Genomic DNA, 17262 nt, shown 5'->3' on the forward strand with positions numbered 1-17262 from the left:
AACTAACCCAGGAAAAGTAATAGTGACTAGCTGTTTCGACCTTTATAGGCCTCCCTAAATCGCAAGCAGAGGGATTAAACATTTCATGCTCCCTAAGACACTGCTTTGTACGTCCCCTAGACGGGGCACTGTCGTTCTGAAACCTCTCCACTACAAATGTTGGGCGGCACGAATCAAATGGCCATCGAGAACATTCAGTATTCTAATCACCTTTACTGCATTGTACAGCAATACAAGTACGTGACGAGCGCTAGTAAACAGTTAAGTACTCGCGAAGTCCGTAACGGTCACTTAAACAGTTGCTGCTAGGAGAAAGCAAGCCAAGGAAGTGAGTCGCATAGTAACAAAAAACGATTATCTAAGCCGCTAGTCAACATATCCTTCACTGAAACAGAACACAAAATACCGCCGGTATATGTAACAATTACCTCTTAATCAGACGTCATCAACATGGTAGTTTGAACATCTCATGGAACAAAAAGTTCCCTAACGTATTCCGGTGCTGTAGATTTCCCAACATTGATTCACGACGAAGAGCTGTAGAAAATTAGTTGTAACATGGTAAAAAAAAAGCGTTTCTAGACCCATTTTCACATAACATACACTACCTGACACAAAAAGTGAAGCACCCAGAAGACATTGTTGGATATCAATGTAACTTAGTAGAGGGCACATCACCGAGGGGTATATAAAAGATTACAGCTGCAATTCTCTGTGACAGGTAGAACTACCATCAGAGTGAAATTAGTGCTGTTCGTATTTAGTGTTGTTACCAGGCTTGGTAGGATTTGTAAGAGGCGGGAAGAGTTTGAGAGGTTGCATCGTGATCGCTGAGAAAGGCACGGAGCTACCGCGTACACGTGTGAAACAGCGTTATCAGTACATGACAGATATTGCGTGTCTGCAGTTGGCCGGCTGATCGACTGGTATATTATCCAGAATCGAGGAGCATTCGAATGTAACAGTGGCCTGATGATGAACTGCATACATATTTGTATATGGTAACAGTCTGTTCTACAGGCGTATGCGAGGTGTACGCCATTTGGAGCAGGGAAGCTTCAGCTGTGTCCCAGGATTTTTCCTATATCATTAACGCCGATCATGCTCAAGTAATGGCTCCTGTTAAGCTGTTTCGGCAGTGACCAGTAGCAATGTTGAACATTTATTATGAGTTTCTTTTCTGTGAAAACAGAATAAACGACCATTCAATGTTCAGCAACCAAAATAATGAAACATATTGTAGATAAATAACAACCCTTCTGGCCATCAGAAAAACGTACCGCATAAAACAGCCAACATGTCCACTCACGATCACCCATTACAGTACCATAGTACATATATCTCCCCTTGACACACACACACACACACACACACACACACACACACACACCATCGAAAAAAATACACACTCAGAGGAGTAGCAGACGCTTCCACAACCACAGAAAACAAAAGACGATCGCATCTCGCAACCTCAAAACAAAGAACTCGATGTGTACAAGCGTCTATATAACATGAAAACAAAAACACATCCAGTGTCAGTGAAGTACAGTGTTCTAAAAACACTAGGAACAAAGTAGGAAGTATAAAAATCGTAACAGTTGTAAATTAATATTGTTTAATAGTAGCAATGTAAAACATGGGAACCACTTACGATCTCGACAAACAGATCTGTAAGAAAAGCAGTGTTACAGTGGCCACTAAAGATGCTTTGAAATAAACCAGTGTGCTTTGGTCTAAATAAGACTTTTATTATAGCCGCAAAAGATTGTCTGTAACATGTACTACTGATAAGTTTTAAATTCTTGATCATCGCTGGAGGCAGAAACAATAATGTACTCTTCTTGTAGGAAAAGGCGAAAAATGTCAAATCAATTGTAGCAATTGATTTTACTGAAAGCCTCTTGATCTAGGTTTGGACGTCTTTAAAAATGTGTTCTTCAGAAGGGTCAACGATTAACACCTGAAATGGTTAACATTGTATACGTGTTAAAATTTAGGTATAAGGCAAAAGTAAAAACAATTAACTGAATTACAAAGAATTTTTATACTTACTGGTTACACGATGTGTTAAATATGTCGCCATAAGGCACAAATGAAGATCAGATTCACCTCCATAATAATAAAAACACAAAGTATCGTGCTGATTGTCATTCGAAAGTGCTTCTCAAATGCAGCTAGTGAACTGACGTCACACCATTGTCTCTCGGGTTGAGGAATATTTAGGACGCGAGAATGCAGTACACAGACACGCGGAATAAAAGCGCATAACTGCGAAAAAGAACAGCGCCGAAATAGCTAGAAAACGCCTAAATTATTGAAATATTGGTATAGTAAAAAGGGAATTAGTACTCGTACAACAGTATAACAAACACACGGCGTTTTATTTGGTTTTCGCCCGAAAATGTTTTGCAGAAACGAATGAATTAAATGAAATATAAAATAACTTGTAGTGCATTACTTATAAGTGAGAAAAGTGGGAGCGAGAGTAAGTGAAATGATGGAAAACAATGAAAATAAGGGAGGGGAGAGAATGAAAGGAGGAGAATTAATTAGCAACAGTTTACTCGTCCTAATTCGTAGGAAAAGATCCACATGACATATACCAAAGTTACTATAATATACAATAAAACGTACCAACAAACGTTAGCAGTTACATAATGTGCGATCTATAATGAGGGCCTAAATATAATCTGACACAAAAGGAAGTTAAAAGTCTGAATTATTATTCTTTTTTATAATAACGTCTCGTTGCAGGAGGCAATAATACTAGGAAAATGGATAAAGATGGCTACATGTAGATTGTTGTTGTTGGTGGTGTCGTGGTCTTCAGCCCAGAGACTGGTCTGAAACAGCTCTCCATGCTATTCTATCCTGTGCAAGCTTCTTCGTCTCCAAGTAACTACTACAACCTACATCCTGTTGAATCTGCTTAGTGTATTCAACCCTTGGTCTCCCTCTACGATTTTTACAGTCCACGCTGCCTTCCAATACTAAACTGGTGACCCCTTGATGCCTCAGAACTTGTCCTGTCAACCGATACCTTCTTCTAGTCAAGTTGTACCACAAATTCCTCTTCTCCCCAGTACTGTTCAGTACCTCCTAATAAGTTACGTGATCTACCCAGTTAATCTACAGCATTCTTCTGTAGCACCACTTTTTGAAACCTTCTATTCTCTTCTTGTCTAAACTATTTATCGTCCATGTTTCACATCCATGTATGACGACACTCCATGCAAATACTTTCAGAAAAGGCTTCCTGACACTTAGATGTATACTCGATGTTAACAAATTTCTCTTCTTGAGAAACGCTTTCCTTGCTATTGCCAGTCTACATTTTATATCCTCTCTACTTCGACCATCATTAGTTATTTTGCTGCCCAAATAACAAAACTCATCTACTACTTTAAGTGTCTCATTTCCTAATCTAATTCCCTCAGCATCACCAGACTTAATTCGACTACATTCCATTATCCGCATTTTTCTTTTGTTGATGTTCATCTTATATCCTCCTTTCAAGGCACTGTCCATTCCGCCCAATTGCTCTTCCAGGTCCTTCGCTGTTTCTGACAGAATTACAATGTCATCGGCGAACCTCAAAGTTTTTATTTCTTCTCCATAGATTTTAATTTCTACTGCAAATTTTTCCTTTGGCTTCCTTTACTGCTTGCTCAATTTACTGACTGAATAACATCGGGGATAAGCTACAGCCCTGTCTCACTCCCTTCCCAACCACTGCTTCCCTCTCATGTCTCATAAGTGCCATCTGGTTTCTGTACAAATTGTAAATAGCCTTTCGCTCCCTGTATTTTACCGCTGCCACCTTCAGAATTTGAAAGATATTATTCCAATCAACATTGTCAAAAGCTTTCTCTAAGTCTACAAATTCTAGAAACGTAGGTTTGCCTTTCCTTAATCTAAGCCGTAGGGTCAGAATTGCCTCACGTGTTCTACCATATCTAATGAAGCCGATCTGATCTTCCCCTAGCTTTTCCATTCGTTTATAAAGAGTTCGTGTTAGTATTTTGGAACTGTGACTTATTAAACTGATAGTTCGGTAGTTTTCACACCTGTCAACATCTACTTTCTTTGAGATTGGAATTATTATATTCTTTTTGAAGGCTGAAGATATTTCACCAGTCTCATACATCTTGCTCACCAGATGGTAGAGTTTCGTCAGGGCTGGATCACCCAAGGCTATCATTAGTTCTAACAGAATGTTGTCTACTCTCAGTGCCTTGTTTCGACTTAGGTCTTTCAGTGCTCTGTCAAATTCTTCACACAGCATCATATCTCCCATTTCATCATCATCTACGTCCTCTTCCATTTCCATAATATTACCCTTAAATTCATCGCCCTTGTACAGACCGTCTATATACTCGTTCTACCTTTCTGCTTTCCCTGCTTTGCTTAGAACTGGTTTTCCATCTGAGCTCTTGGTATTCATACAAGTGGTCTTCTTTTCTCCAAAGGTCTCTTTAATTTTCGTATAAGCTATATTTGTCTTACCTCTAGTGATATATGCCTCTAAATCCCTACATTTGTCCTCTAGGCATCCCTGTTTAGCCATTTTGCACTTCCTGTCGTTCTCATTTTTGAGACGTTTGCCCCAGGGGCATCACTGGATGCGGATGTGGAGGGGCTTGTGCTCAGCACACCGCATTCCCAACCGTTGCCAGTTTTCGAGACCGGAGCCGTTACTTCTCAGTCAAGTAGCTCCTCAGTTTGTCTCACAAGGGCTGAGTGCACCCCGCTTGCCAACAGCGCTCGGCAGAGCCGGACGGTCACCCATCCAAGTGCTAGGCCAGCCCGACAGTGCTTAACTTCGGTGATCTGACGGGAACCGGTGTTACCACTGCGGCAAGGCCGTTGGCTTAAATCTCTGTCTTACCATTATATAATCTATTTGAAACCTTCCAGTGTATCCAAGCCTTTTCCACGAATCTTTCACGATTCTTAAACCAAGTGTTAGCTATGATTGAATTATGCTCTACGCAAAATTCTACCAGGCGTTTTCCTCTTTCATTCCTTACCCCCGTTCCATATTCACCTACTACTTTTCCTTTCTCTTCCTTTTCCTACTGTCGAATTCCAGTCTCCCATGACTATTAAATTTTCATCTCCCTTCACTATCTGAACAATTTCTTTTATCTCATCATACAATTCTTCAATCTCTTCGTCATCTGCGGAGCTAGTCGGCATATAAACTTGTACAACTGTTGCAGATGTGGGCTTAGTGTCTAGCTTGGCTACAATAATGCGTTCACTATGCTGTTCGTTGTAGTTTACCCGCACTTCTATTTTTTTATCCATTATTAAACTAGCTCCTGCATTACCCCTATTTGATTTTGTATTTATAGCCCTGTTTTCACCTGACCAGAAGTCTTGTTCCTCTTGCAGACCGAACTTCACTAATTCCCGCTATATTTAACTTTAACCTATCCATTTTCCTTTTTAAATTTTCTAACCTACCTGCCCGATTAAGGGATCTGACATTCCACGCTCCGATCAGTAGAACGCCAGTTTTCTTTCTCCTGATAACGACATCCTCTTGAGTAGTCCCCGCCCGGAGATCCGAATGGGGGACTATTTTACCTCCGGAATATTTTACCCAAGGGGACGCCATCATCATTGAACCATACAGTAAGGCTGCATGCCCTCGGGAAAAATTACGGCTGTAGTTTCCCCTTGATTTCAGCCGTTCGCAGTACCAGGATAGCAAGGCCGTTTTGGTTAGTGTTACAAGGCCAGATCAGTCAATCATCCAGACTGTTGCCCCTGCAACTACTGAAAAGGCTGCTGCCCCTCTTCAGGAACTAAACGTTTGTCTGGCCTCTCAACAGATACCCGTCCATTGTGGTTGCACCTACGGTACGGCTATCTGTATCGTTGAGGCACGTAAGCCTCCCCACCAACGGCAAGGTTCAAGGTACATGGAGGTGTTTGTAAATTACAGAACCATTTAAAATTATTTTCAATATCAAACGATGCGTTTAAAAGTTTCAGCCTTCATCATCGCTACTTATAGTCAACATTCAACTACTGTCCGGTTTCTATGTTGTTTTGCTCATCGGAGATGAGTAGTTTTATATGTCGATGTGTGCAATGCCTTTTTGTGAGGTACCCGATATCAAGTACCCGCTGCATGCAGTTTCCTTTGCAATGATCGCTCTGAAACTGGTTTAGATGGACCTACGTTCGCTGACAGCAGCAATTTCAGTCGTTTAAAGATTTTTTTAAAAAACAGTCGCAAAAACATCAAAAAAAACTGTAGAGGCAGCTTGTAGCTGCTAATCCTCATTTATTGTGGGATCAAGGTACAACTGATTTCGCGAGATTGAATCGCATCTTCAGGTTATTTTGGCTGGATTACATTAAACCATTCAGCCAACAGTATCACCCAACGTTCTATAAAGTACAAATCCTGGCAACATCAAATGCAATGGATACTAAAAGATCCATAAATAATCTTACATAATTACGGTTTATCACTGAGGGATATACTAATTTGGACCGGTGTTGAATTCCTAGTAGTGCTTAAAAAACATCTATCTCGGCTACGGTGAAGAAACGATGAAGCCGGCCGAGGTGGCCGAGCGGTTCTAGGCGCTACAGTCTGCAACCGCGCGACCGCTACGGTCGCAGGTTCGAATCCTGTCTCGGGCATGGATGTGTGTTATGTACTTAGTTATGGCGAGTTGTATAAAGTTGAATGTGAGTATAATAGCTGTCAGAGGAGTGAGTGGAAAGGGGGATAGGTGGTATTATTATGATAATAGTACTCTGTTGGAGTGTTACTCTATTATTTCATGTGTTAATATAAACAGTGAGCTGTTCGTCGTGTGTACTTTATCATTCGATAGGGTTTCTTTTCTACTTTATTTTTTGTATTTAGTAAGTTTCTTGTAGTGTTAGTTTTTTTTTTTTTTACTGTTGATTCTAATTATTTTCACTTTGTGTACGGGGCAGTGGTGTCATACACCATCCCAAGAAGTTAAAGAACCAGCCATCTGCTGGAAAGGTAATACTCACCCTGTTTTTGACTATCGGGGATCACTACTTATTGATTTCAAAGAATCTGATGTCTCCATCATTGCGGAAATGTATCCAAGCGATTGTCATGCCATCGATCCCTTAAACCAGGGGTTGAAAGGTCGACGATTCCTGTCGGACGAGGATGAGCACAGACTGTTAGGGACTCCCTTAGGCAAAAGCACACGGTGTTTCACCAAACGGATAACTTCAACCTAGTGCATTGGTGGTAGGATTTCCTCAGTGTTCACAGCTGTTTTGTGTGATTGCCGTACCGATTCTAGACTGTACGGACTTCGAAGAGAAACTTTTTGATCGCCTCTTATAAACCAACAAAATAGGGAACATTATTGACAGAGCGATCATGAGCACGTCAGAACAGAATAACTGCTTTCTGCCAGTCTCGCCACACGTCCACTTTGACCCTGATTCCGTACAACGGATTGGCACAGACACATCAGTTCTCTGCCGTTCTTTCGTCAACGGTGGATGGTCTCATGAGCTCCTAGTACCTGTTTACACCATGTACAGCACTGCGAATCGACCATTGCGCTCTTTTAGGGGGTTGGTTAATATTCTGTCCGTTCATCTTAGGAAAATCGCTCCAGGCTAAGGTAATGAGTCCCCACCTACTAGACACGTAGCTACAGTGTAGAAAACTTTTTGTTTGTAAGGAGGACGAAACTACGCTCCAGTTCACACCGAGCGTTGACTGAAATGCTTATGAGCCATTAGCAGTAATTGTTTGTGTCGACACCACCTAAACATCGAAAAACAAGACAGAGGATGCGTTCATTAAAGCCAGAGTAAAGTCACTTCACAGATTTAAAAAAGATATTTCTTGACAAAATGAAATTAATATTTTAAGGCGTACTAGTGATCCTCAGATCAATGCTCACAGGGCGTATCGTAGCTAATTCTGACAATGCTGAAAGTATTCGATACTAAAAGAACAAAATTCCAGCGGATGTGGGTCCGCAAACGATCTGCGAATGTGTGGTTACGAGTCGGCACGGACTTTAGTATGAGGTATTGTCCTGTTTTGTAAAAACTTGTTTGAAATACCAATTTTAGATTAAGTACCCGTCTGATACGGCTCAAATTTCACCAGTGGTTGATGGTTGGGGAATGTGGTACGTGCATGATGGGGCGGCGGCACATTTCGCTGCTGATATAAAACGACGTCTAACGCGCTAATGTGTTCTAAGATGGATAGGTTGAGCTTGGCCTTAAAGATCACATGACTTCAATCCTATGAAGTTTTCAGTCTAGATCATCTAGAAAACAAAGTTTACAGCATTTCCGTTGATAAGGATGAACAATTGAACCAGCGAATTGCAATAGTATTGTCAATCTTGACGATATGATTCGGGTATGTTTGAAAGGACTCGTAACTCATTGCAGGGTCCAGTGCAGGATGGCAGCCAAATGCGAGGACGCACATGGAACACCGATTACGACTGTACAGTAAATTGTAACACGTAACGTGCTCAAGTAGAGAACTAGTCTATAATGACTTCTTATCTACATACACTACTGGCCATTAAAGTTGCTACACCAAGAAGAAATGCAGATGATAAACGGGTATTCATTGGACAAATATATTATACTAGAACTGACATGTGATTACATTTTCATGCAATTTGGGTGCATAGATCCTGAGAAATCAGTACCCAGAACAACCACCTCTGGCCGTAATAACGGCCCTGATACGCCTGAGCATTGCATCGAACAGAGCTTGATGGCGTGTACATGTACAGCTGCCCATGCAGCTTCAACACGATACGATAGTTCATCAAGAGTAGTGACTGGCGTATTGTGACGAGACAGTTGCTCGGCCACCATTGACCAGATGTTTTCAATTGGTGAGAGATCTGGAGAATGTGCTGGCCAGGGCAGCAGTCGAACATTCTCTGTATCCAGAATGGCCCGTACAGGACCTGCAACATGCGGTCGTGCATTATCCTGCTGAAATGTTGGGTTTCGCAGAGATGGAATGGAGTGTAGAGCCACGGGTCGTAACACGTCTGAAGTGTAACGTCCACTGTTCAAAGTGCCGTCGATGCGAACAAGAGGTGACCGAGACGTGTAACTAATGGCACCCCATACCATCACGCCGGGTGATACGCCAATATGGCGATGACGAATACACGCTTCCAATGTGCGTTCTCCGCGGTGTCGCCAAACACGGATGCGACCATCATGATGCTATAAACAGAACCTGGATTCATCCGAAAAAATGACGTTTTACCATTCGTGCATCCAGGTTCGTCGTTGAGTACACCATCGCAGGCGCTCCTGTCTGTGATGCAGCGTCAAGGGTAACCGCAGCCATGGTCTCCGAGCTAATAGTCCATGCTGCTGCAAACGTCGTCGAACTGTTTGTGCAGATGGTTGTTGTCTTGCAAACGTTCCCATCTGTTGACTCAGGGATCGAGACGTGGCTGCACGATCCGTTACAGCCATGCGGATAAGATGCCTGTCATCTCGAGTGCTAGTGATACGAGGCCGTAGGGATCCGGCAAGGCGTTCCGTATTACCCTCCTGAACCCACCGATTCCATATTCTGCTAACAGTCATTGGGTCTCGACCAACGCGAGCAGTAATGTGGCGATACGATAAACCGCAATCGCGATAGGCTACAATCCGACCTTTATCAAAGTCGGATACGTGATGGTACACATTTCTCCTCATTACACGAGGCATCACAACAACGTTTCACCAGGCAACGCCGGTCAACTGCTGTTTGTGTATGAGAAATCGGTTGGAAACTTTCCTCATGTCAGCACGTTGTAGGTGTCGCCACCGGCGCCAGCCTTGTGTGAATGCTCTGCAAAGCTAATCATTTGCATATCACAGCATCTTCTTCCTGTCGGTTAAATTTCGCGTCTGTAGCACATCTCCGTGGTGTAGCAATTTTAATGGCGAGTAGTGTAATTGACACATTAGCTGTCGACATTTGTATGTAAATAATGACCTCCCTCTCCAACGCTGCCTCTGCCTCCCCTCCCCTCCCTCCACTCACACACACACACACACACACACACACACACACACACACACACTTACTGCACTTTGACACTTCTTTCCTGTGGCATCGTTGTGGACCTTCATTTACCATCATGAATCGCGCTAATTTCGGAAGAGCAATAGCGGCTGATACATTAACTGAGGTCACAACTCATGGCACAGCGATATGTACTTAAATAGATGGCGGTAGTATCGTGTACACAGGGTATAAAAGAGCAGTGCACTGGCGGAGGTATCATTTGTACTCAGTTGATTCATGTGAAAAGGTGTCCGACGTGATTATGGTCGTACGACGGAAATTAACAATTTCTGAACGCAGAATGGTAGTTGGAGCTAGACACATGGAACATTCCTTTTCGGAAATCATTAGAGAATTCAATATTCTGAGATCCACAGCGTCAGGCATTACCTCTCACCACGGACAATGCAGTGGCCGACGGCCTTCAATTAACGACCAAGAGGAGTGTCGTTTAGTAGTTAAGCATCATGGGGTGAAACAATTGCAGTAATCAATGTGGGGCGCACGACGGACGTATCTGCTAGGACAGAGCAACGAAATTTGGCGTTAGTGGGCTGTGGCAGCAGACGACCGACGCCAGTGCCTTTGCTAACGGCACGCCATAGTCTGCAGCGCCTCTCATGGGCTTGTGACCGACCATATCGGTCGTATCCTATATGATTGGAAAACCGTGGCCCGGTCGGATGATTCTCGATTACAGTTGGTAAAAGCTGATGGCTGGGTTCGAGTGTGGCGCAGACGCCACGAAGCATGGAACTAAGTTGTCAAAAAGGCTCTGTGCAAGATGATGGTGGCTGTGTTAACATGGATCGGATTGGATCCTTCGGTTCAATTGAACCGCTCGTTGACTGTAATTGGTTTAGCTCGGCTACTAGGAGACCATTCGCACCCATTCATGGACTTCATCTTCTCAAACAACAATGTCATGTCACCGGGCCACAATTGTTCGTGCTTGGTTTGAAGAACGTTCTGGACAATTTGAGAGAATGATTTGACCATCTAGATCGCTCGACATGAATCCCATCGAACATTTATAGGACATAATCTAGAGATCAAGTAGTGCACAAAATCCTGCACGGCAACATTTTTGGAGTTATGCACGGCCACAGAAGCAGTGTAGCTCAATATTTCTGCACTTGTTGAGTCCGTGCCATGTCGAGCTGGAGGTCCGACATGATGTTAGGAGGTATCCCATGACTTTTGTCATCTCAATATACGTGGTACTATATGAACAATTTTCCATGCCTAATGTACACAGAAATGCTTATTACAAACTTATCCATGCGTTCATAAGTTTGTCTTTGACATTACCTGTATATAAATAATTTTATGTTTTTAATAAACTTAATAAGGTAAAAAAGGTTAATTTATTGTATAGTTAATGTTTCGGGATGTGAACCCCATCTTCAGACATTTTAAAATTAATTAAAAACCTTTTCAGTAAAGTACTTTTTCATTAAGCAGCATGTACGGCTATATATTGATTAATATTATTTGTGTTCATATTAATTTGTATAGGTGTTGTGCAGTATGTAAATGCAAAGACCTTGATATCAATTGCATCTAGAACGTTTATTATGTAACAACTTTAACAAGAGACCTTTCACAACTAAATTTAAAACAATTAGTGGCATGAAAGAATTGTCTTCAGTCGAGTAACCGGCATGATAACGAGGCCTGTATCCGAATGTCGGCGCAATTCAGTATGACACGACCAGACTGCATTGAAACTTCAAACTGTGTATGTGTTACTACAGAAAACACTGTCTTACACATTGGAGTCGTTGAGAAAAGGTTACAAATGCGAGATTGAAGAAATTGTTACATAGGCACAAGTGGTTCCGGGAACGACGCGCAATAGTTTAGGACGATCGCCGGAACAGCTATCCGCATTCCAAATCACGCTATCACCCAAGACTTTTCCAGCTTTTGTACGATGATACTTTAATGGGAAAGGTGGAATAGCCGGCTATCAGTTACCTCCGACAATGATGACCGCTGATGTTCAGCGTCCTCATGACAGGCTGCCTGTTCCAGAGAGGTTAATCTACACTCTAATGGAGCGAAATAGCGTCTCTATCTCCTGGGACTAGGTAGCTTGAATGAGCATTCCGAGTTCCATCTTCAGACGTAGGAGGAGGGAATGATAGTTATAGTTCAATGTCCCATCGATGTCTTGCTCACTGAATTCGAAGATAGGAGCGGTTATGCGTCCCCTAACCGTCGAGAGAATTACAAAGGGAATACAAACTTGGATGGGACAGGGATAGTTGAGAATAGGTTACTTAAGGATATTGGCCGCGCTCTTTTGTATTCTCATTGGTACAGGCAAGCCACAGGAAACAACATGGGGATAAGAATGAGACTCCATTACATCAGTCACTCATTAGAAACTAGGCTCGGATGTGGTTGGATTTAGGACAATAGTATTTGAAAAACTATTTTAGTGTTCTTGGTGATACTGGTTTTATGGACATTGGACCGTGGCGTAAGCGTGTTTTTATGCCTAAGGGTTCTATGAGTTGCATCATCAGAGTCTATAAAGACGAAGTTTGTTGTTTTTCAGACTTCTATATAAAACGAATCTGGCGAACTGTTTGTTGGAAGCAACGCAATTGGCAAGTTGAGCGAGCTCCATATTACACGTTGGCGCCATCTTAGGCAGCAGTAGTATGCTTGCTAAACGTTGGAAAATTAACTCTCATTATGGTTTTGGACGATGTATCCCACAGTTGGAGATGAAACGCTCGTCACAGAAGTTTCGCGTTAGAGCGCGGCCTAAGGCCCATAAAACCATCATCATCGAGGATATTAAGCCGGCAACGTGTGATCATCTGAGATGAAACTGAATCACGGTCGCTGGACGGGAATCCGAATTCATTTTCTTCCGAATAAGAGCCAAGAGCCTCAACAACTGTCTCATTTCCCTTCGTGTGTACAAATGAGAAAGGCTGGAACTCGAACAGAGTTACTGAGATAAATCTGAAAAGAAACGATATAGTAAGAGTGTTCTTAGCAGACATATTGGCACTGTAACATTCCGTATCATTGTGATTCTTGAGTGTCTCCCGGCGTATTTGATAATCAAAATATCCACGGGTGTGCTGCCGGTCTATAGTGTCCAACGGGCACAATATTTCGGCGATCATACATGTCGCCATCATCAGGTGAACTGACGGACTGAGCTCCTGTGAACGTGCCGGCACGGAGATCCGTACGCGTACGGACCTCCGTGCCGGCACGTTCACAGGAGCTCAGTCCGTCAGTTCACCTGATGATGGCGACATGTATGATCGCCGAAATATTGTGCCCGTTGGACACTATAGACCGGCAGCACACCCGTGGATATTTTGATTATTCCGTATCATTGTTTATAAATTGTGCTCTCTCACACTCAGATAAATTCCGACAGCATAAAAGTGTTTTACAATACCTGTCACGTCCCTCTTATGAAAACTAAAGAAGCTGTTGCTGACCCAAGCAGGAAAGTGTAAATACCTGTTACTCTTCCTTTCAGCATTTGTTCGGTTATTTATCCGTTTCTAAACTTTCGTGTTGTTTACCCTGTTATTCCCCTTGTCTTTTGCCTTTGGCATGGTGCCTATTTGGAAACCAGGCCCTATGAAGTGTAGCTCAAATTATTGACCAGTAGTCATTACAAGGCAATTTTTCTCAACAGGGTTTTATCTGTTATCATGCACACGTGTCAGCGTGGTGTGCAACTGTGAATGTGGCACTTTGGGACCTCTGACTAGTTCTGTAATCATTATTAAAGGAAAACATAACTCGATAGCAAGTCATGTCTCTGTGGTAGCCAATATTAAATTTTTAATTTTAAGATATTACTTAAAAACACACTATTCAATAAAATGTATCCAGACACTCTGTGTTAAGCAGAATTGAGCACTAGAAGTCACCAAGGAGTGACCCACCAACACAAAAGAAGGAGAGGAATAATGTGCTGTCTGTAGGGAAGCAGTAATAATTTATTGGTCGATGAGGAGTGTTCAGTGACTTTAAATGTGGACTATTTATACTACTCATTACTTGAGTAATAAATCCATCAGGGATATTTCAACCGTTCCAAAGGTGCCCAAGTCTACTGTTGGTGATGTGATTGTAAAGTGGAAACGTGAAGGAACAACCACAGCTAAACTATGGGCAGTCCCCATGTACTGGCGCACACGGGCTTTCGAGCATTGGGGAGGACGGTTCTAAAAGGTCGGGTGAAAGTATTGAAAGTACTCTCTCATGAGTTCCAGAGTCCCATCGGTAGTCTAGCTAGAACTGTGTGTATAGAGTTAAAAAGAATGGGATACAAAAGCCGAACAACTTTGTGGCACAACTTGAGTAAAAGAAGGGATCGGTTGATGGACACATTCCGAGGACTCAAGGAATCGTCAGTTTGGTACTGGAAGGAGGTGTGTGTATGTGGGAGTTGTGGGGTTGGGGTGGGGGGGGGGGGGAGAGATTATAGAGGGAGACCTAGGGATGAATTAGTATTCAGGTTCAGACGGACGTAGGCTGCAGTAGTAATTTGGAAGTGAAAAGGCATTCAGGTTCAGATGGACGTAGGCTGCAGTAGTAATTTGGAAGTGAAAAGGCTTGCACAGGATAAACCAGCGTGAAGAGCTACATCAAACCAGTCTTCGGACAGAAGACCACAACAACAACAGCAGTTAAAAAACAGTAATAATCGCAATACCAGATTTTTCGCGTCTTAAGTCCTATGGTGAAGCTGCCTCGTTATACTGGATCGTACACAAGATAGTTGTTTTGCTCCTGCATCCAGCGTCCTCGTTCTGTCTGGATTCTGGAACTACTCCATCACTTCTCCCGCACGTTGTTTACGGTTTGCCTCGAAATATGGATGCTGCCAACCCCTCCGATTCGACGAGTTGCTCATACCGCATTGTCGAACGTCAGCTACACATGACTCACCCTCACTAACAGACTGAGTGAAGTGAAGACTGTTATGTAAGCAAAGCAGCGTCGTTGATGTATGTTTGGATGCTGTCCCACAGCATTTGCAAACTTAGTACGGAAGCAGTTGAAGCCAGGGACGGTTGTTAGTCGCACTGATGAACTGCAAAGACCGTATTCAGGAAAATGTATTCATTTTTTAACGTATCATTTTATTTCCAAATCAAATCTCAAAGTAATACTCAATTAAATTGTCTCTTACCACTTTATTAGTAGCTTGCCATAAAGGGTCTCCATCGTAAAACTCAATAAAAGTCTTGAACCACTAAGGCTGAAAGTGATCAGGTTGTCCTCTTTTTTTCACTGTGGGAGGGGGGAGTAAAGTAACCATAGTTTTACCGCTCGAGTTACCGGCAACCAAAACTAAGGGTTGTTTGGTGTTTCATAAGCTGACTTGTACTCGAAATTTTACACGTTTAAGTGTAAAATACGTCGCACTACAGTCAAAATTGCATGACACGCTCCGTGGGACAATGCTACACAATAAAACTCGTGAACCACCGGTTGGGACAGTCTGATCAAAGTTGTGCTTAGCGGTGGAAGCTACGAGTTTATCATTAAAGTACGTATGTAAACATTACAGAAATGTGTCAAAACATGGTAGACATACATACTGTAAAGGTGGACTGGTTAGACTGGTTAAAATTAAAATTAATGAAAGGACTATAAAATAAGATCGCAAAAATTACACTACGTGAATTAGATAATCACTAACCTTAATTCAAACCAAATTATTTTGTGTAGACGATGCTGGACTGCTTCAATAGAGGTTAAAAACTGCTTCTTATAATACACAGCTTTGTAACGTGTTTGATGTTTACGTGACATGACTGTTACACATAGGCAGCTGTATTAACAATGTAACATTTTTAGAGTTTCATTGAGTATTGCTATTTTGCAATGCAGAGCTGAGTACTTTTTTGTAAGGCGAGGATGGTCAATTTCTTCGCCGGAATCAATCGACTTTAATAAAAATAGTACAAGTGAATATTATACGATCTAACTTTTAGCATTAAATGAAACTAATTATGATTTCCGATTTGGTCACTTACATCGTTCGGCGTGAAAGAATATCAGTAAGGGACTTTTAGGTGAGCTCTGTTAACAATGTAAAGCAAGAAATCTCTCGACATATTGTGATTCAGATTCCTAATATGTAAATAAAACTTTTTTGAGAACTTGTAATACGTAAATTGTGGTTAAATAAAGTATAAATGTGACCAATGTATTCTTCAACAACGCAAACTTACACAGTTTTACATCAGTGATTCATTACTTCCATTAGTGCATTGTCACGTGCACACAACACTACACAGTACCACTGTTTTCCAAAACTACACTCCTGGAAATGGAAAAAAGAACACATTGACACCGGTGTGTCAGACCCACCATACTTGCTCCGGACACTGCGAGAGGGCTGTACAAGCAATGATCACACGCACGGCACAGCGGACACACCAGGAACCGCGGTGTTGGCCGTCGAATGGCGCTAGCTGCGCAGCATTTGTGCACCGCCGCCGTCAGTGTCAGCCAGTTTGCCGTGGCATACGGAGCTCCATCGCAGTCTTTAACACTGGTAGCATGCCGCGACAGCGTGGACGTGAACCGTATGTGCAGTTGACGGACTTTGAGCGAGGGCGTATAGTGGGCATGCGGGAGGCCGGGTGGACGTACCGCCGAATTGCTCGACACGTGGGGCGTGAGGTCTCCACAGTACATCGATGTTGTCGCCAGTGGTCGGCGGAAGGTGCACGTGCCCGTCGACCTGGGACCGGACCGCAGCGACGCACGGATGCACGCCAAGACCGTAGGATCCTACGCAGTGCCGTAGGGGACCGCACCGCCACTTCCCAGCAAATTAGGGACACTGTTGCTCCTGGGGTATCGGCGAGGACCAATCGCAACCGTCTCCATGAAGCTGGGCTACGGTCCCGCACATCGTTAGGCCGTCTTCCGCTCACGCCCCAACATCGTGCAGCCCGCCTCCAGTGGTGTCGCGACAGGCGTGAATGGAGGGACGAATGGAGACGTGTCGTCTTCAGCGATGAGAGTCGCTTCTGCCTTGGTGCCAATGATGGTCGTATGCGTGTTTGGCGCCGTGCAGGTGAGCGCCACAATCAGGACTGCATACGACCGAGGCACACAGGGCCAACACCCGGCATCATGGTGTGGGGAGCGATCTCCTACACTGGCCGTACACC

The 17262-nt window shown here is 43.1% G+C and overlaps 1 protein-coding gene and 1 pseudogene across 1 annotated transcript in view; both read right to left on the reverse strand.

The window, feature by feature from the left end:
• LOC124795059 (xenotropic and polytropic retrovirus receptor 1) overlaps positions 1 to 17262 on the reverse strand; it is a 265327-nt gene that overhangs the window by 179383 nt on the left and 68682 nt on the right. The gene's annotated exons all lie outside the window — the stretch shown is intronic.
• LOC124796644 lies at positions 4753 to 4871 on the reverse strand (annotated as a pseudogene).

This window comes from Schistocerca piceifrons, chromosome 4 (genome assembly GCF_021461385.2).
Source record: "Schistocerca piceifrons isolate TAMUIC-IGC-003096 chromosome 4, iqSchPice1.1, whole genome shotgun sequence".
Lineage (NCBI taxonomy): Eukaryota > Metazoa > Arthropoda > Insecta > Orthoptera > Acrididae > Schistocerca > Schistocerca piceifrons.